Source organism: Stigmatopora argus, chromosome 23 (genome assembly GCF_051989625.1).
Source record: "Stigmatopora argus isolate UIUO_Sarg chromosome 23, RoL_Sarg_1.0, whole genome shotgun sequence".
In the NCBI taxonomy this organism is placed as follows: Eukaryota; Metazoa; Chordata; class Actinopteri; order Syngnathiformes; family Syngnathidae; genus Stigmatopora; species Stigmatopora argus.
The window spans coordinates 1405703-1418225 of record NC_135409.1 but is presented as its reverse complement, the minus strand read 5'-3'; the positions used below and the strand labels follow the sequence as shown (position 1 = coordinate 1418225).

At 44.0% G+C, this 12523-nt stretch overlaps 1 protein-coding gene across 2 annotated transcripts in view; it reads right to left on the bottom strand.

Moving 5' to 3' along the window:
- The window catches only part of LOC144068938 (proline-rich transmembrane protein 4-like), a 40726-nt gene extending 34960 nt beyond the window's left edge, over positions 1-5766 (bottom strand). For both annotated transcript variants that reach the window (XM_077593905.1, XM_077593906.1), the window contains exon 1: positions 5518-5766. The gene's annotated coding sequence lies outside the window, so the exon portion shown is untranslated. The remainder of the gene's footprint in view (positions 1-5517) is intronic.
- Positions 5767-12523: the final 6757 nt, after the last annotated feature.

The following is a 12523-nucleotide window of genomic DNA, read 5'->3' as shown; positions in this document are numbered from 1 at the left end:
CTGAAAAACAATGGAAAGTATGGATGGAGCCCCACTTTTTGTGTTACTTCACTAGAAATGACAGTTCACATACTTGGAACCAGCCAGATAGCCTTGATATTAGTTTATGATTACGTCATAATTTAAATACAGGCTTGAAATGTAAACAAATCGTTTAGACCTAAAAATGTCACAAACGTGTATATTTTTGGGGGATTTTTTTGTATTTGCTGTTGAATTTTTGGTGATCGGAAATCGACAATTTCCAAAAACAATAAGGAAGATAAAAATGAATCTGAGACGCTCGAGTTGTCATTTCCTGTTGTCTTGTTGTTCTGGCACTGCTATGTGGTGGGACGTGGTATTGCAGCCAGCTGACATTATTCCTGAACTTCACGTTTCCGTAAGAAGAAAAAGAAAGACTTGGTTTTTTTGTAACCTATTTATTGAGACACCCAAATGCATCTTAGACAGTGGTGTGCCGACAGGGCTTTGAAGGCCTTCTCTGCTGGCATAAGAAATATCTGAATCACAGACTGAATTTTAATTATATTCTGGCCATGAATACTTATTAAATAATTCCAAATTGTCTGTTAGCTTCCTTTCATTGCTTTCCTCCCTGGTTGCACTGCTTCCAGATGTGTGTTTTCATATTGAAGCATTTAACCAATCACATTTCAGCCATTATTTGTTGCCAGAGTCAGAAATCTGCCTCAAGGCCTTCACAATCAGTTCTGCAATTTTTGCCGTTTCGCCATTGACGTCCATCGCTGTCTTTTCCCAGGGAAATCACCCCCCTGGCCCGGTTGCAATGTCTGAGAAGCTCCAGTATTTGTATTTAATCAATAAATGCTGCTAGGAAGTGGATTTTACCCCATTTTAGTGTAATTTTTCCCGTTTCGCGTATGGACGTATATGGACGTATTGACGTTCATCGCTGTCTTTTCCCGGGATAATCACCCCCTGGCCCGGTTGTAATGTCTGAAAAGCTCTAGTATTTGTATTTAATAATTAAATGCTGCTGAAGTGGATTTTACCTCATTTTTGTGCATTGATTTATTGTTTTTTTATGTGTCGCAGCTGTAGCTGCAGTAGAGGTTTTATAGCCATAAAATATTTTTTGCTGAAGGCGTCACTAGGAAATGCACAGACCGCCACTGATCTTAGAAGACGGAGAGAGGACTAGGGTGGCCAGTTTAAAACATGTTTTTTAAACGTGTGATTTGTGTACTTTTCCAGATTTACGTATGTTAACAAACAGAGGACTTTCTTTTTAAAAATAAAAAATAAAAACCCGCGAGATTCTCGTCTGCTTGTGTGGGGATCTTATGTAACCTCATCAAATGGTTGTAAGAAAAACGTGTCATAGCAGAGCTTTTAGCATAAAGTGATTTTTGGATAAACACGTACATTTAAATGGTTCCGCTGATATTAAAGTCTCGGTTTTGTACCATTAGCCACCCTTTTGAAATCTTTTTGTACAATCCATTTGGATAAAATCCCATGTTTTGTCTCCACAGTAGTGTGTTCATGACACGCGTGCCAGAAAGTCACAACTTGTTCCGACGGCTTATCACTCCTATAAATAAATGGATACATCATCATGCAGGATAAAATCGCCCACCAATTCCAATCCTGCAGATTCCCTAACTGAGTCTGTTCAATGGAGTTCATGCTTGCGCAGTGGCTCTACTTCTGCACGCGCATGCGCGAAGTTCAGCGCACTTTCTATCCCCGTGTGGCACATCCATCCATTGGCTGGACTCAACGACAAACCGGCATAGAGCACCTTTGAAACGGGCACGCCATGGGCAACCTGGCACTCACCACAGGGTACTCTTTATTTATCCATTCATTTGATATTCAAACAAGATCCTAAATGTACGTATTTGGGTCCTTCTGTGTACCGCTTCGAAATAGGTCACGTTGACGTCATAGAATGCTGCATTGTGATCCGGCCATGCATGTTTTAATACTGTTGTTTTGCCTAAAGTCTGTTCACAAGCTGGGCGCCCCCACTCATAAAAGACGACAGGTTCTCCAGCCGGCCCACATGCAGGGGGATCACCTTCTACGAAGTGCGTCAGCCTTCATCCCCAGACGCTCTTGTTGACCCTCTCCGGCCATCGCCCACGCCGCCCCGCCCCCTCCTCGTCTTCTTCCCCTGGCTCGGGGCCCACCCGGGGGCGGTGGCCAAGTACTACGACGCCTAGCTAGCGCGCGGGATGGATGTGCTGTTGACACAGAGCAGCGTCATGCAGGTGTTGAAGGTTCCTGGATGGCCTCGAGTTTGCCAGACGCCCCCTGCTGGTACACGCTTCCCCCATCGGGGGCTACACCTTCATGCAAGTGCTCGTCCACCTGGCCAATTCGTCTGAGCGTGCCGAAAGGACCCGTCCCGTGGTGGGGCACGTCTACGACAGCCTGGTGGGCGGTACCTTGGAGCACATGGCGACAGGTAAACCGGGTCCCGTCGGGGATCGGGTCACTCGCCGGTTGACCCTCCACTGTGGTGCACGGGACAAAACACCTTGCACAGTCTTGGATTTCTAATCCCGGTAAAGCAAACGGCTGTCAATTAAATCTACTTTGGTCGGCGTACGCCTGATTTTGAGTGACCTGTGCTTATTGTCTCTCCAGGCCTGGGAGAAGGACGTTAATGCGTCATTAAGAACACAGCCATGCTGTGCTTCTGGCTCTTCAAGAGCAGCACGGCGGATGTGTACCAGCGCGCTGTCCGGGTGTTCGCCAGCTTCCCTGTCACTGCCCCGACGCTCTTTTTCTCCAGCCGGGATGACGCCCTGTGCGACCCCGATGCCCTGGACGCCATCGTTTCTGGGTGGCGGTGCAGGGGTGTGGCTTTGAGCAACAGGATGTGGGAGGTGTCCAAACACGCCGCACACCTGCGATGCCACCTACAGGAGTACCGAAAGACGCTGGACGCATTCTTGGATTCGCTCCCTTTGAACCCATCTAGACCTCAAGACACAATTATTTCTTGAACATCCCAGCCATCGTTTTATAATCATCCACCCAGCTATTTTCTTTCCTAATTTTCTCAAAGTATATGCACTATTTAGAATGACAAATTGAAGTGCTTGTTCATTAATGGATTTGTTGGTACTATTAAATTGAGAGATGGTTTAAAATTAGTTGAATTGCCCTGGAATTTACCCAAGGTATTTTAATTCTGTAAATCTAATTTCATTATCAATGTGTATTTCATTTTCTGAACCACTTTATCCTCTTTATGGTCAGGGGGTGGGGTCATGGGGGGGGGGGGGACAGGGAATGTTTCATTTTGCCCATCCCACCTGACTGACCTGACCAGAGGCATGGGACACCCTGAATCGGTGGCCAGCCGATTGCAGGGCACGAGGAGACGGACAACCATTCACTCTCTCACTCATACCTAGGGGCAATTTAGAGTGTCCAATCAGCCTACCATGCATGTCTTTGGAATGTGGGAGGAAACGGGAGTACCCAGAGAAAACCCACGCAGGCCCGTGACATGCAAATTCCACACAGGTGGACCGAACTGGATTTGAACCCAGGACCCCATTGTGAGGCCGACGTGCTAGCCACTCGTATGTGTATTTCAAATTTGTTTAATATTTCAGTGACACTTATGGTTTTATTGTATTTTCTTCCCTCCAAATCAATGCGTATATTTCAACCTGTGCTTGCCTTATTTTCCCCATCAAATAAAAGTTGAACTAATATAATTACATTAATGCAGTAGTCTGAATCTCTTGACAGTAAATGTTACGATAATTGCAGCTCTTAAAATGACCAATAGAGGGTCTTACTTCCTCAGGCTCGCTGGGTTTTTATCCTTGCCTTTTCCCCAGTTTTCATTTAAGATAGTAAATTTTGTATGAAAAAACCCAGGTAGTGAATAAAGTGCAATATTAAAATTGGGAGAAAAATAAAAGGTATCAAAGCCTTTATGACCATTAGTTTCCTGGTGAGATGGCGGCAAACAACTGCTGAAAATTACAAAATGAAGATATAAGTTTAGCGGCCCGGTGGGGCGATTGGTTAGCGCGTTGGCCTCACAGCTCTGGGGTCCTGGGTTCAAATCCAGGTCATGTCCATCTGTGTGGAGTTTGCATGTTCTCCTGTGTGTTTCCTCCAGGTACTCCGGTTTCATCCCACATTCCAAAGAAATGCATTGGACACTCAAAATTGCCCCCAGGTATGGGTGTAAGTGTGCATGGGTGTCCGTCTCCTTGTGCCCTGCGATCGGCTGGCCACCGATTCAGGGTGTCCCCCGCCTCTGGCCCGGAGTCAGCTGGGATAGGCCCCAGCACCCCCCGCAAGCCTATTGAGTATAAACTGGTTCAGAAAATGAGATGAGATATAAGTGTTGTGTGTGTGTGTGTGTGTGTGTGTGTGTGCGTGTGCGTGCGTGCGTGTGTGTGTGTTTTTCATCCTCTCAAGTGCAAGTGTTCCATTTTTACACAAGGTCAAAGTAGTACTGGTGACCTTAGTTGCTCAGCACGGTTTCACATTACATCCCATCACCTAGTCATAGAACAATCATTTGTTTTTTGTAAACCATTTATTATCTGTCACAGGATAAAATCAGCAGATTTATTTTCATTTTGGGTTCTGATGCTTGGGTCCAGCACAGATACTTTTTGGGGTAAGGGCTTCCTGGTTACTGGCTTAGGAACAGCAAGCCCAGACCGCAAAAAGAGCCACGCAGGACAAAAATCTGGATGGTCTACAACAACATCACCTAAACACCCGTAAAAGCAAGTTTGACTCAACCCAATGTAATGGTATGAGGGGCTATACGTTAATACTTATCATGTCTCAGATGAACTCATTCACTACCAGCTCAGTATTCGCAGTGTATGTGTTGTGGTAGTTAGTAAAAGAGCCCCCATAGCTACCAGCACCTTGGACATATATCGCTGTCGATATTATCCATTTATAAGAAACAACTTTGGAAGCTATTTTCCCTCCTAATGTGTCACTACATTAGGTCCACCTCAAAGAGAGGCTTCTAATATTTTGGACTCACTGATCAAAATATTGGAAACCCCAACTTGTAAAACTACTGTCAAAATGACTAAAATATGTGGAGCTTGTCTACGTGTGGCCGTGACGTCACACAAAAGCACGTACCACACTTACCTCACTATGTGCGTCATAGGTGGGGGGAGGGCCTTGGGTTGGATGTGCATGTGCGTGTGTGTATTTTTTTTAAATTATCACATGCTAATCTCTTACATCAATTTTCCAATTTTCTGGCGTCGAATGGTTCCGAGTGAGTTGGTCCAGTTCTGCGCGTTTACGTCACGACGTGAGCCGCGGGGCTGTACGTCGACGATGGTGAACGCCCGAAAAGCAACACGCGTGACGCAAACGCGGGGAATAAGGGAGCGCGTGTGCGCGCGCGACATGAATTGGCACTTGTTGCGTTCGCGGAACGTGTACGCACGAAGGTTCAGACGAAAATGCGCCCGTCGCACAGTTCAGTCAACAACGAGCATCATGCAGTTTGGACGCGAGTGTAAAGATGCTCACCCTTGCATGGAAAATTAAGGAAAGAGATGGGAAGCGGCAGCCGTTGACGTTGAGCAATCAGAATAAATGCAAGACGCCCCTCACCACCACCCCTCCATAGTGCACCGCTACCACAGCCCCTGTTCTCAGACAGCCTGCAGTTCTCAATCATCCTCTTCTGGGTCGCTTTCCTCCGCGATGAAATATGGAAAAGACAGAAAGAAAGCTCCGGACAGTCAATTCCTCCAGTCTGCCGCTGCTGCTGCTTCTTGCTGGTGACCTGCATTGACGTCATTGCGTCATTAGGTTTCCCCTGGAAACACGGAAGAGCTAAAAATAGCAACACATTAATTCAAACCCCAGGCTGTGGGAGAAAGCGAGTTGGAGAGTAAAAGGGGCATTTAAAAAAAATCAAATTATATAGGGGCTGTCTATTATTGTTTTCCTCATTAGGATCGTGGGGGGTGCTGGAGCTGAAACGGTGGCCGGCCGATCGCAGGGCACGAGGAGATAGACAACCCACGCACACACTCATACCTAGGGGCAATGTAGAGTGTCCAATCAGTCTACCATGCATGTTTTGCAATGTGGGAGGAATATGGAGTACCCGCAGAAAACCCACATAGGCATGGGGAGAACATGCAAACTCCACACAGGTGGACCGACCTGGACATGAACCCAGGATCCCAGAGCTGTGAGGCCGACGTACTGACCACTTGTCCCGCTGGGCCGCCTGATTGTTTATCATTTTCTGAAAATCAGGCGCCAGGTATTTTGACACACCCATAACCCACACAGAAGTGACCAAAACAGCCACTTTTCAACCTGAACTCTGCAAACATTTCACGCACAATTTCCTTCAGTGTTACTTGTATAATACTACGTGTTTTCCTGATGCGTATTGTCGATACTTCCTCCAGGGCGGCCCGGTGGAACGAGTGGTTAGCGCGTCGGCCTTACAGCTCTGGGGTCCTGGGTTCAAATCCAGGTCATGTCCATCTGTGTGGAGTTTGCATGTTCTGCCTGCGTGGGTTTCCTCCGGGTACTTCGGTTTCCTCCCAAATTCCAAAGACATGCACGATAGGCTGATTGGACAGTCTAAATTGCCCTTAGGTATGGGTTGAGAGTCCATGCTTGTCCGTCTCCTTGTGCCCTGCGGTCGGCTGGCCACCTATTCAGGGTGTCCCCCGAATGAGGCCCAGAGTCAGTTGGAATAGGCTCCAGCACCCCGCGCGACCATAATGAGGATAAAGCGGTTCAGAAAATGAGGGGAGATACTTGCCCCATGTATATCCCCTCATCGTTCCAGTCCCTGAATTCAAGGTAGGAAAGAGTGCCAAAATGTATTAATACATATAATTGTGTCCCCTGTACGGTGGTGCTGGATAATGATGCATTTTATCTCGTCTAATGAGCTTACTAAAGTATATATACTATGACAGGCCTTCTAATATGGTTCAGTGTGTTGGTAATGACTCAATATGGTTCGCCACACTCGAGGGAAGCAGTTGTATTCAAATTACCATCGATGAGTAAGAATAGTAATTTTGGACTCGTTCTTTTCATACTATAATGTCGTGTATGCCTATAATTAAAAAACACGTGTTTGGAGCCCACAACGTCTTTTAAAGTCATTCATAAACTAGAAGTTTAATCGATTATTTGTGTGCTTGTAGGAAGAGCAGTTATACTTTCGGTATCTGCTGGCCAGCACTGGCAACTACAAATCTCTTGCTCCCGTTTCGCAGCGCTGATGGCAGGGAGGGAATCACCCGGTGTGACCGTTTTAGGTGAGTACCATGGCCTGTGTTCAATTCATGCAATCAATTAAAATTTTTAATGGCTTCTGCAACATACTATATTCCAAATGTCAAAACTGGTTGTCTATAGTCTAGTCCTCATTTACTCCAAGTAAGACAAACTATAAAAATTGTATCTCTCAGTGTTGAGTTGAGAGCAATATTCCTTCTAATTTATTGTTTGTCTGAGCAGAAAGACAACCTCCCTGAGCACACTGAGTACCAGTGTGAGCAACATCATCATTGATCGCTATGGGCACACCAGTATCACACCGGCCATAAGCAGGTGCATGTCTACTATACATAAATGATTTAGTAATAATAAAATGTAATGATTATTATCTATGAATGGGCGGCCCGGCGGATGAGTGGTTCGCGCGTCGGCCTCACAGCTCTGGGGTTCTGGGTTCAAATCAAGGTCGGTCCACCTGTTTTAAATTTGCATATTCTCCCGGGGACTGCGTGGGTTTTCCTCCCACATCCTAAAAAGATGCATTGTAGGCTGATTGGACACTCTAAAATTGCCCCTAGGTATGGGTCTGAGTGTGCATGGCTGTCCTTCACCTTGTGCCCTGCAATCGGCTGGACACCGATACAGGGTGTCCCCCGCCCCTGGCCCAAAGTCAGCAGGGATAGGCTCCAGCACCCCCCGCGAGTGATAAAGTGGATAAAGCGGTTCAGAAAATGAATGAAAAAATATCTATGAATAAAACATCTTCATTAGAATATGCACAAATCTGACTTAAATTTTACCTTATTTTACACATCTGTCCTTCTCACTTCTCATTCTCGTTCAAATGACTTTTCTGCTGAACGTGTCATTTGAGATAGTCAAGTTTCCATTTATATGCAATATTTTTCCATGATTTTGCTTTGATTTATTTAATAAGGGATAGCACATTTTAATGAACATATTTAAATTCATGTTAGATTGTAGCCGAGGGCTAATTTCCATTTATAGTCCATTGTTTAGGTTGAAGACAAACGATCACACATACTAGACACACACGCACGCACGCATGCACACATCCACACACAGCAGATTTAGACAGTTCTCACCCGATTTCACCGCTTGTTCTTCAATTTGCACAGTAAAGTAAAAAGGAATGTATTAAGAAATATTAAAATGTAATTAAAAAAAGATAGGACCGCTGTAAAACACGAAAAACATAAGAGTGGACAGAGCTACTGCCACTGGCTGCCGCGTGAACGGCGCCATCATGAGGGAAAAAAAAGTTGGATTTTATTTTGTGCGCTCCATATGATTTGCTGTGCGCGGAGAAGACAAGACTAGTGCGCAATTGCGCACGTGCGCAGTTTAGAGGGAACATTGGTTGAGAGATGGCTGTATTTGAATCATTGGCTGCCATTGATGATGATTTCAAGTTCAAATAAATTGGACGTCTTCTAGCGACAAACTCATTTCAATTCCCAACAAGAATGATGCAGAGACGTAGACGTCCATTAATATTAATTGCACTGAAAAACAGAATGTAATTGTATTTCATGTTGATCTTATATAAGTTACTCTTAAAGGCACTTTGAACATAGGGAAATTGATTATAATTACGTTGATTACTCGGTTTAAAAAAACACCATTGTTCTTGTTTCTACAAGATAGAATCTTTCAGGAGTGCTTCAACAGTGTGTCCTAATCCCGATAAATTTTGTAATGCACTTGGGAGTAGAACAGTGTAAAAAAATGTGGTTGAAATAAATCTGAGATTTTCACATATCACTCAGAATGGCATATATATGGTCCAAGTTATTCTGCTGCTCAATATTTTCTTTAGAGATGCACATCAACCAGCCCTATTCATGAATAAAAATCTTGATCGCACTTCCTCCTCTGCTCCCCTTTGGAATTGAAATTAGGGCAAAGATCTGAGCACCCCTACCCCTCAAGCAAATGAAGGCAAAGGTGGTGCAATCAGCAGAAACCACCTACCTCTGACTCTTTGCACAAACGGTCCTCCTTTATAAACGGCCACCAGGGGGCATGAATGCACAGCAGTCCGCTAATTGCCTGGATTAGAAAAGGACGGGGGATGAAAGAAGGTCCTAGGAGGCTCAAAGAAGCGAGCATGTGTGTTGAATTGGACGTTGAAGCTTGATTGTGCTTGTTGAACTGTGATTATTTCCATTACGTAAAAAAGCGTCATTGTAGCATGTCATTGCACTATGGTGAATGGCAAAGGTCATTGTTTTTTTCCGTTACGTCTCATGTTGGGGATGGAGTACAAAATCTAATCTTTTCAGCATTTCAAGCCGGTTTAGAAGCTAAAAACGGGGCAAAGTCATTTAACTTAAATAGTTGATGCTGCAAGACAAAAAGACAGTTCCGCTTGCCTCGGTTAATGACGTTTTTAGGTCAGGACATAAGTGTTGTTTACGAGGACTGGTTGCAGGGCAGTGAAGCACAAATGTTAAAAATATAAAGAAAGAAGGGTGATAGGTTTATTCATAGGTATACTTTAATATAATATAAAACAATACAAGGAAGGCATCGGGCACATCTCAGGCATTAACTTGCAAGTGAGAATCAGTCCTGGCTCGTCCTTGCCACCGGAATATTCTAAAGGACCAAATTCATCTCCTGCATATTTAAGACATCAAATCAAAACAATGACAAGGTTATCTATTCAATTCAATTGCATAAGGTCAAAAAACAACTAACACAACAATTGCATATCAGGTCGGAAAGCAAAAACAACTGCGTAAGAATTTGCACAAGTAAGCATAATAATTTCCATACAAGGTGAACCGAGCGGATCGGAAACCAAAACAACTGCGTAAGAATTTGCACAGGTAAGCATAATAATTTTCATACAAGGTGAACCGAGCGACAGTATTTTGATACAATATGCGAGTATTTTCGGAAGTTGATTCGATTATCGCCATCTGCCGGAATCCAAGTCAAAGCAATTTAAGAGTCCTTCACAGATCTTCACTGTGAACTCAGATCAACAGTCCTCGGCCCGGAACTTGGTGATCTGTCAGGTCAATAGTCCTAAAAACAATTAAATGTCCCCGGAGCCAGCTGTGGGGGGAGTGTCCTTGTTATAGTGAGTTTTTGTCTGCTTATAATGATTTAATGTATCACATATACATATAATGACTAATATGCACATATATAATAATATCCCAGAATAACCCCAACAAAGGGGAAAATGCCTTGTTGTGCATCACTTCTAGCTGTTAGTAATCATATGCCTCTCAGCGTTCAGTCAATTCTGCCATTAAATCCAAAGAGCTTTCAGGCTCTATTGAGTAAAGGTCTTAAATATGATAAGTGACCTTGCAAAGTGTTGAATGAGAGCGTCTAATTTGCTCAATGGGCGAGGCATGAAAACCCTTACAATCACAAATATTGATGTTCCAAACATTGCCACCCATTCATCCCATTCATGTTCCGAGAGCAGCTGCGGGATTAGCGTGGTCCCTCTTACCCAATTTCCATTTGCGCACTTACATTGCGTTCATTTGTTAGCCAATGAAGAGAAGCTCTGGATGGAAGACCCACTCATCTCGCCCTTTTATCAGAATCCACAACAACCTTCTGTCGCTCAACACTTATCTGTTTTATTAAAATGCAGGCAGGATGACACAGACTCGGCAGTTCATTTTCCCTTTCAGCCTTGGGGCCGCCAGGGTAAAACTGGGAAGTTTCATGGGGTGAAACAGGGAATGCGGAAAACAGGTGGTGCTTTGGCATTATTTACCTCCGCCAAGGATGCCCTTGTTGTTCAGGCCCATTTTATTATGAGAATATTTAGAGCCGGTCAGTTGAGGATATATTAGTCAAGAGTTTACAACGCCTGTCGGACAAACACCAACAGGCTTGTCCGAGGCGCGCCTCCGTCGATAGCCGTTAGCAGCGTAATTTTGAGCATGATGCATCCTTGCCGTCCTCCGTCATTTACCGCATGAGCTTGCCGTTTATGATAACGCAAAGTGAGAGTGAAACATTCTCATCGATGCAGTCATCCTTGGAGGAAGTCCAAAGCCTTGCATCGATCGTTTTCACAGGGCGCAAGCTGTCAAAAAGCACGTAATGGATGGTTCATCTCGGTAATGAGCCTTTTCGTGCTGCGTTTGGCGGAATATCAGGTCTATGTAATTGTTGCGGCATCTCCAACAGCTTTCAGCAATACCGTGTGTGAGAACATTGGATGTCAGACACCATGACCATTCATATTTACTTAGACCTTTTCCATTTTGGACACTGGTTACCTCTATGTACTCAGTAAGATGTATTCATCAAGGTAAATGGTTTGTTCTTGCGTAGAATGATCCTGATTCTGCGGGGGGACATTATTATTATTAAGACGCCGCTAAGTTTTTCCTCAATTCGTCCTTTTGCTTCACTGCATGCTGACCTTATTTTTTGTATAAACAGCATTTTCAGGAAATACCGGTTTGAAGTGTTATTGATTGTCGAATTGTGGCTCTGTCTAAAAAAACAAAACCATGAAAGTTGGCATGGACCTTCTGAACGGCCAGATTAAAAACCCTGCACCTTTTTGTTGAAATCCAGCATGTGGTTTAGTCGCAATCGGAGCATATTGGTTTTTATATTTTATCGGTTTTCTTTGCTGTTAAGAGACCCATGATGTTGAAACTCCGGATCAACACCCCTGACAGCAGATTGCGAACGTTTGTTAAAGTTGGTTTTAATCGGACCATTTTTTGGGAAACCCAAATTTTTTGATTATCATTTTTTGATAGCTGTCGGAAAAAAAATCGATAGAAAACCTATTCTATGACATCCACAGACATTCAGAGCATAACTGTGTAAATTTTCAGATAAATTGGCTTAGCCGTTGTAGAGTCCGTAATGAACCAACAGACACAGAAACACAGGCACAGACACAGACAGATACACGCACACCCACACCCACAGACAAAGATGCATTTATATAAAATTTAGAATTTAGATTGAGATTAGATTGAGATTAGACTGAGATTAGACTGAGATTAGACTGAGATTGGACTGAGATTAGACTGAGATTAGACTGATATTAGACTGAGATTAGACTGGGATAAGACTGATATTAGACTGAGATTAGACTGAGATCAGACTGAAATCAGACTGAGATCAGATTGAGATCAGATTGAGATCAGATTGGGATCAGATTGGGATCAGATTGGGATCCGATTGGGATCAGATTGGGATCAGATTGAGATCAGAATGAGATCAGATTGAGATCAGAATGAGATCAGATTGA